The 8,426-nt window shown below is 38.4% G+C and overlaps 1 pseudogene; it reads left to right on the top strand.

The window, feature by feature from the left end:
* The first annotated feature begins 4,358 nt into the window (after window positions 1–4,358).
* LOC141681842 (small nucleolar RNA R71) lies at window positions 4,359–4,449 on the top strand (annotated as a pseudogene).
* The last annotated feature ends 3,977 nt before the right edge of the window (window positions 4,450–8,426 follow it).

Raw genomic sequence — 8,426 nt, 5'->3', positions numbered from 1 at the left:
AACGCCCAATAAGCCTTATGCTCAAGCTCCGCAGGTAAATGACATCCCTTACCATAAACAAGTAGAAATGGGGACATCCCAAGTGGAGTCTTGTATGCTGTTCTATAAGCCCAAACAGCTTCATCGAGCTTTAAAGACCAATCCTTCCTTGACGGACAAACAACTTTCTCTAGAATGCGCTTGATCTCTCTATTAGACACTTCCGCTTGACCATTCGTTTACGGATGATAGGCAGTAGCAACACGATGATTCATATTGTAGCGCTGCATCATAGAAGTGAACTTACGGTTGCAGAAATGCGACCCCTCATCACTTATGATTACTCGTGGCGTTCCAAACCTTGTGAAAATCTGCTTATAAAGAAAATTCAACACTACCTTTGCATCATTTGTCGGTAGAGCCTTGACTTCTACCCATTTTGAGACATAATCGACTGCCAGCAACATGTACTGATTATTACAGGACGAGATAAATGGTCCCATAAAATCAATTCCCCGAACATCAAAGACCTCGACTTCAAGCATCATATTTAACGGCATCTCATCCTTCCTCATAAGATTCCCCACTCTTTGGCAACGATCATACCTTAAAATGAACTTATGTGCATCCTTAAACAAAGTAGGCCAGAAAAAGCCTGCTTGCAGAATACGAGCTGCTGTCTTTTCACCACCATAATGTCCACCATAAAATATGGAGTGGTAGTCTCGTAATATCCCCTCCATCTCACAGAATGGGATACATCTCCTGATGATCTAGTCAGCTCCTTGTCTAAACAAATACGGTTCATCCCACATGTACCACTTTAACTCATGCAGAAACTTCTTCTTTTGAGCTATATTCATATTAGGAGGCATTATATTGCTGACAAGATAATTCACAATATCTGCGAACCATGGCTCTTCCTCCTGAACTGCGAACAACTGCTCATCCGGAAAAGATTCATTGATCAATGTCTTATCATGTGAAGTAGAATCGGGATTCTCCAATCTAGAGAGATGGTCAGCTACTTGATTCTCAGTACCTTTTCGATCCTTGATCTCTAACTCAAATTCCTGTAGCAAAAGCACCTAACGAATAAGTCTAGGCTTCGAATCCTTCTTGGAAACCAAATAGCGAATGGCCGCATGATCAGTGAATACTGTCACCTTTGTTCCAAGCAGATAAGATCGAAATTTTTCGAAACCAAAGACTATAGCCAAGAGCTCCTTCTCAGTAGTGGTGTAGAGCATTTGAGCTCCATTTAGAGTCTTGCTAGCATAGTAGACCACATGAAAAAGATTATTCTTGCGCTGCCCAAGAACAGCTCCCACCGCATAATCACTCGCATCACACATCATCTCAAAAGGCTCTGTCCAATCAGGTGTCGTAATAACCGGTGCTGTTATCAAACTCTTCTTGAGAGTCTCGAATGCCGCCAAGCATTCATCATCAAATTTGAAAGGCACATCCTTCCCGAGCAAGTTGCACAACGACTTAGATATCTTCGAGAAGTCCTTAATGAAACGCCGATAAAAACCTGCATGACCAAGAAAACTACGGATTCCCTTCACAGAAATAGGTGGTGGAAGATTTTCAATGACTCCCACCTTAGCTTTATCTACCTCAAGACCTTTTCTAGAGACCTTATGCCCAAGAATAATGCCTTTACGCACCATAAAGTGACATTTTTCCCAGTTGAGCACCAAATTAGTTTCCACACACCTTTTGAGCACCGCATGAAGATTATTCAAACATTCATCATACGAATGTCCAAAGACGGAGAAGTCGTCCATGAACACTTCGACATTATTTCCAATCATATCAGAGAATATAGCCATCATACATCTCTGAAAAGTGGCAGGTGCGCCACATAAGCCAAATAAAACTCTGTGAAAAGCGAATGTGCCAAATGGACAAGTGAAGGTAGTCATTTCTTAATCCTCTGGTGCAATGTAAATCTGATTATACCCCGAATAGCCATCCAGAAGATAATAATACTCATGACCGGCCAACCTGTCAAGTATCTGATCAATAAATGGAAGAGGGAAGTGATCTTTTCTCATGGCCTTGTTCAACTTTCTGTAATCCATTCATACCCTCCATCCTGTGACTATTCGAGTGGGGATGAGCTCGTTCTTCTCATTTGCTACCACAGTTATACCTCCTTTCTTCGGTACACATTGCATGGGGCTCACCCAGGAACTGTCAGAAATAGGATATATGATTCCTGCATCCAGCCACTTCAGAATTTCTTTCTTCACCACTTCTTTCATGATAGGATTAAGTCATCGTTGTTGCTCAACAGTTGGCTTACTACCTTCTTCTAGCAGAATTTTATGCATGCAATACGAAGGGTTGATCCCTTTGATATCTACTATAGTCCATCCAATAGCCAATTTAAATTCTCTCAAGATCCTCAAGAGCTTGTCCTCCTCACTACCTGAAAGGTCAGACGTAATAATAACAGGTAAACTAGATGCATCACCTAAAAAGGCATACCTCAAGTGTTCAGGCAGTGGTTTAAGCTCCAAAGTAGGTGCTTCCTCAATAGATGGTTTGAGCTTTCCTTCAGCATTCTTGAGATCAGAAGTACCAAGAGATTCAAATGGCATGTCTAGCTTTCGCCTCCAAGGAGAAGCATTTAGATATTGTATTTGCTCATTGCCATCCTCATCATCACTGTCAAACTCCCCCACTAAGGCTTTCTCTAAAGCGTCAGACATTAGCATATGATCAAGTTCTGAAGTTACCGCAGAATCAATCAAATCCACCTTTAAGCACTCCTCATCTTCTGTAGGAATTTCATTGCTTTGAATATATTGAATGTCACATCCTGATCCTGCACCCTCATAGTAAGTTCACCTTTTTCCACATCTATCAGGGTACGGCCTATAGCCAAGAAAGGTCTTCCCGAGATTATGGGAATCTTCTTATCTTCCTCGAAATCCAAAATGACAAAGTCTGCAGGGAAGAAGAGCTTATCCACCTTTACTAACACGTCGTCCACTATGCCTCGTGGATATGTAATAGAACGATCAGCCAATTGTAGAGACATGTAGGTGGGCTTTGGATCAGGAAAATTCAACTTTTTGAAGATAGACAACGGCATCAGATTGATGCTTGCTCCCAAATCGCACAGGCATTTATCAAAAGACAACTTGCCAATGGTGCAAGGAATGGTGAAGCAACCTGGATCTTTAAGCTTTGGAGGTAATTTCTGTTGCAGCACTGCACTCTTCCGTTAGAGCAACGGTCTCAAGGTCATCCAGTTTCACCTTCCTAGAAAAAATACTCTTCATGAATTTTGCATAACTAGGCATTTTCTCCAGAGCCTCAGTGAAAGGTATGTTGATGTGAAGTTTCTTGAACACCTCCAGAAACTTACCGAACTGTTTATCTAGTTTTTGTTGCTGCAATCTCTTTGGGAAAGGTGGTGGAGGATAGAGCTGTTTCTCCCCTGTATTACCCTTAAGAAGAGTGTATTCAACAGTAGTCTTCCTTGGTTTTGTCGCTTTCTCCTTCTGCTTCTCTTCTTTATCACCAACTTCAGCTTCTCCGTCTTTTGCTTTTTCAGCATCAGCAACTTTTCAAGACCTTAAGGTAATAGCCTTGACTTGCTCTTTAGCTTCCTTCCTTCCAGGCACTTCAGTATCACTGGGAAGTGTGCCAGGTTGACGATTGAGCACTGCATTGGCTATTTGACCGATTTGATTTTCCAAGGTCTTGATAGAAACAACCTGACTTTTGCACAACAGCTTGAGTTCCTCGAAATCAGCACTAGAAGGTGGAGCAGCACCTCCTTGTTGAGGATATGATTACCTTTGAGCATGCTGTTGTGGTTGCTGGAATCCAGGTGGATTAAACTGTTTACTTACGCCTTGGTGATATGGTTGCTAAATAGCATTCTGAGTATTGCTCCAGCTGAAATTGGGATGATTTCTGTTGTTAGGATGATAAGTAGCTGGCACAGGCTGCTACGGTCGCTGATAGTTGTTCACATACTGAACAGATTCATTAACAAGAGAACACTGATCCGTAGCATGAGAACCTGTACAAAGCTCACAGACCATAGCTATCTGATTGACTCCATAGGTAGCTAAAGAATCGACCTTCATAGACAGCGCTTGGAGCTGCGCTGTAATAGTTGTAGCTGCGCTGCAATAGCTATAGCTGCATCCATTTCCAGAATACCTGCTACCTTCCCAGGCATCATCCTTTGAGTTGGGTTTTGATGCTCAATTGCAGCCATAGTTTCAATAAGATTATAAGCCTCAGTATAGCTTTTGGCCCACAAGGCGCCTCCAGCTGCTGCATCGAGCATGGGCCGAGATTGGGCCCCCAAACCATTATAGAAACCAGTTATCACCATCCAGTCAGGCATACCATGATGTGGACACTTTCTCAACATCTCCTTGTAGCGCTCCCAAGCTTCGCACATAGATTCTGTAGGCTGCTGTGACGACTGAGAATTTTGCGACGTAATTAAAGTCAATAAAGTATGCTTTATATGATGTGATTATAATTATATGACTAAGTGCTGATTAATTGTCTTTTCTGTATATTAGAATATAGGAGCGTAGATAAAAACGTTCCAATTTAAAGAGTCAGCTTAGAAGTTAAGCTGTGGTATCGGGCCGTCAGGTAGAACGGAACCCGTCCTAATAAGGAATTAAAGAATATAGCATGTGAATTATGTGTGATTGAATGAAATGAATGTTTAAATAAAGTATTTCGTCCTAAGTGACGTGTTAATTGATAAAGATAATGAGAAGCGTAATCGAAACGCTGAGCGTCGGGCCGTCAGGCTTAACGTGACCCGGTACGCGTAAAAAGGATAAAGATTAAAGAAGGATAAATTCTATGATCAGACCTGAGTCGTTATGTGATTATATATGTGCGATTGTTGTCTGTGTACATGACTATGTGTTCTGTGACATTTTTATGAATTTATAAGGGATTATGTGATTTAAATAAAGGTTTAATTAACCTTCGCGCATTTTTATAAAATCATCCGAGTAAGATAAAAACATGGGATTTGTTTTGTTATCTTCATAATGGTCCTAGAGACTTTTTAAAAATGATGAGTGGATTTATTTGGTGGTCTTTGCATTTTTAAATTGATTTTATGTGGAAAAATGATATTATTAAGGTGAGATTGCGAAATTCATATAAAATCAACCGTCCGCTCAAAATCTTATAATGAGTAATGGTTAAAAAGCTAATTTCGAGATCTACATATTAAAATTGTCATTTTCAATAATTCTCGACTTTCCGAGAGAGATATATTTTATATTTAATTCTTGTTTCATTTGAGTAAAAAGGAAGGAACAAATAAGAATAAAAGGGGAATTAGTAATGTACTAAAATGCCCTTGATTTTGATTGAGTATAAAACTCATTCTCTCCCCCATTTTCTTTCTTTTTCCCGAGCACATCAATCTCTCTTCTCTCTTTCTTTCTCACACTCTCTCTCTCTCGGCTATTCTCTCCTTCTCTCGGTTCTTCTTCTTTTCTCTTGGTAAACCACTTGTTTCTTTGATAACTCTCACCAATCCTTCTCAAAATCTCTTGTTAAACATACATAAGTGGTTATTGGAGTGTGCATGTGTGAATATCTTGTTGCATGCAAGCTCGATGTGTGTGTGTGTGTTCATGCTTGATGCGTGTGTACGTGTGTGTATATGGTTTAATATGTGCTTAAGGAGGTGATTTTATGATTGAAAAATGATTTTCAAAGCCAAGTGAGTCTTGCATGTGCCTTGTGTGTACATAAATCGGAGGTTTCAATGTTGGAAACCCCGAAATGGGGCACCACCGAGAAACCACCGCCACCGGTGATGAACTCCGGTGCACCGGTGGTGAGTTGTGATGTGAAAAACTGAACTCTAATACCATAAAATTTGATTTTGATGTTTGCATGCTTGGATCGTTGAAATTTCAAAAAGGGTTTTGGATTTCTAAAATTTAAATTGATAAGTGTTTATTAGAAATAAGTGATGAATTAATTATGGGTTGATTTGTGATTGAAGGATTAAGAGAAATCTTTTTCATGTGTTGTTTTCTTGAAAAACCCGAATGGTTTTGATCCTTGGAGTGATTAATTTGATTTTTCTTATTGAATAAAATAATTAGGGATTGTTGTTAGAAGGGTTAATGGATTAAAAGGAGTGAAATTGTTGTTGCATGCTAAGTTTTGGTCCGAGTTTTGTACTAATGAAAAGGGAGTTAAAATTTTGTAACTTGATTCTTGGTTAATTAGCTAGTCTCGAGATTTGCATGTTGATTTGCAAGAAGAATTAGTGATGCATGTTAAAGTATAGCCTTGCATGTAAATGTCAAGTTAAAAATAAGCTAAAAAGGATGAGTGTTTGAATAATCTCAAGTTTTTAAGCAAATCTAATGCTTGCATGTCAATGTTCGACCCTTGAATTGTGTTTTGTGGATATAGCCGAATGGAATATAGGAATAAAAGGAATTGAATTGATGTTAAGTCAATGCATGAGTAATTTTAGAGATTATGTAATTTATATGATTGTTTGGGTTCGAATTTTGATGTTAAAAGAGAAGAAAATGATTCTTTTTAAAGATTTTTGATTATGTTATATGTTTATGTGAGCTAAGGTGGAGATTGATTGATTTTGAAAACCATAAGTGATAATTATGGTCGTAAAGGTTTAGTTGTAAATAAATCATGTACTAGTAAGAATTATATTAGTGTGATTTAAGAAAATAAGGATAAGCAAGTATGCTTTGATTGTTAAGTATATATAAAGATATAAAAGTTAAGAGAAAGGGATATGCTATATGTTATGTGTTATGTGCTTATGTGTATAAGCTATAATCATATACTCGAGTCAAGGATATAATCGAGTTATCGTATTGAGTGATCGTTCCGGGAACGAGAGTTGAGAAACTGATTAAGGTTTTGGTTTTATTATAGATTCAGAGCGTGAGGGCATTCAGGCTAGGAAAGGAAAGGAAAGGATATACTAGGTTACAGTAGTTTAACCTTCAGGAAAGCAAATTCAGGCAAGTAACTCTGATTACTTGTGTAAATGGTTATAAAGAGAATGTTGTTCATACCATGTAGAGTATTGAACTGTTTAATTATGAAACCCTGATATTGATACCCTGCCTTTGTTCTTGATAAACTGTTATTGATAAGCTTAATGATTCAACCCTTTGATAATTTGTCCTTTCTGTTCAAGTTATCTATTAAGCCATGGATTATATTGAACCCTCTAATTATCCTTGTTAACCCTGTTTAATGATACCCTGTTTTCCTGATCACCCTATTGATCCCTAAATAGATGTTGATCCTTCTAACTTAAGTGCTTTATTATCCCAGATACAGAATCCTTATGAATTGTTCCTTGCGTATCTTTAAATCACTCCCTGAACTTTGTTTCCTTAAAATTTGGATTAAGAATGAGTTTCAACTTGAAAGAGTCCGAATGATTTCAAATTCTTGGCAATGATAAAATGAATTTTAGAAAACCTATTTGTTTTTCCAACTCAAGGTTTTCCAAATGAATTCCTGATGGATTGGATTGGGACGTAAGAGGCTAGTGGGACTAGTCCAGTCATGGTATGAGGCTAGCGGGGCTAGTCCAACTTAAGGCTGAAATTATGCCAATTGGTACCTTAAAGACCGGAATGGAGGTCGGTACGGGCTGATCACCCGTATATAATGAAATGGAAAGATAAAGTGATCCAATCAAGGGTTCTAAATGATTATTTAAAAAGGGAACTGAAACTTTCTGTTCAGTAAATTGATTCTTGAAAATGAAAATGGTTTATATTGCTTTGAAAAGAGTTGATTATGTTATTGTGAAGCTTAAAGCTCGAGAACCCTGATTCTTGAATTTGTTGATCATATGATTGATTCCATATATTGAAATACTGTTGCTTTCCTCTTTTGAAAGATCTATTCTGATTCTTTAATGATTTGTGATGAATGTCGGCTTTCATCCTGCTTTGAGCCTTGTTCCTTGAAAGACCCACATTATCCTTCAAAACCTTTCCTTAACCCAAAAGCTGGAAATCTGCCACCTAGAACAAATAAAGTAGAATGCCCTGAGTTTGGTAAAGCACATTGTGAATTGATATTGTAGAACTGCTATATAGTTACTTGCTGAGTTTTATACTCATTTATTTTATTTTAATCTAACCATGGCAGTTAAGCAAGAAGATGGCCAAGCTTAGGCGTACTGCTCGTAAGAGCGTACCTGGTGGTCCCTACCGTGTTGAGGGCTTCCGGTTGCCAGAGCAGGTAGTGGTATTTGTGAGTGAGCTCGTGCCTAGAAGGAAATGTTTAAAGATACAATGGGTTATCTGTCGGTTCCCAGCCAGAATCGATATTGTTTATTTAATAATATTTTGGGTTTGTAAGTTATATTTTATGATTGGTAGTTGTAATCTTGTCTCATACTTTATCCTGTTGATCCT

Source organism: Apium graveolens, chromosome 8 (genome assembly GCF_009905375.1).
Source record: "Apium graveolens cultivar Ventura chromosome 8, ASM990537v1, whole genome shotgun sequence".
NCBI lineage: Eukaryota > Viridiplantae > Streptophyta > Magnoliopsida > Apiales > Apiaceae > Apium > Apium graveolens.
This window is presented reverse-complemented; position numbering and strand designations above follow the sequence as displayed.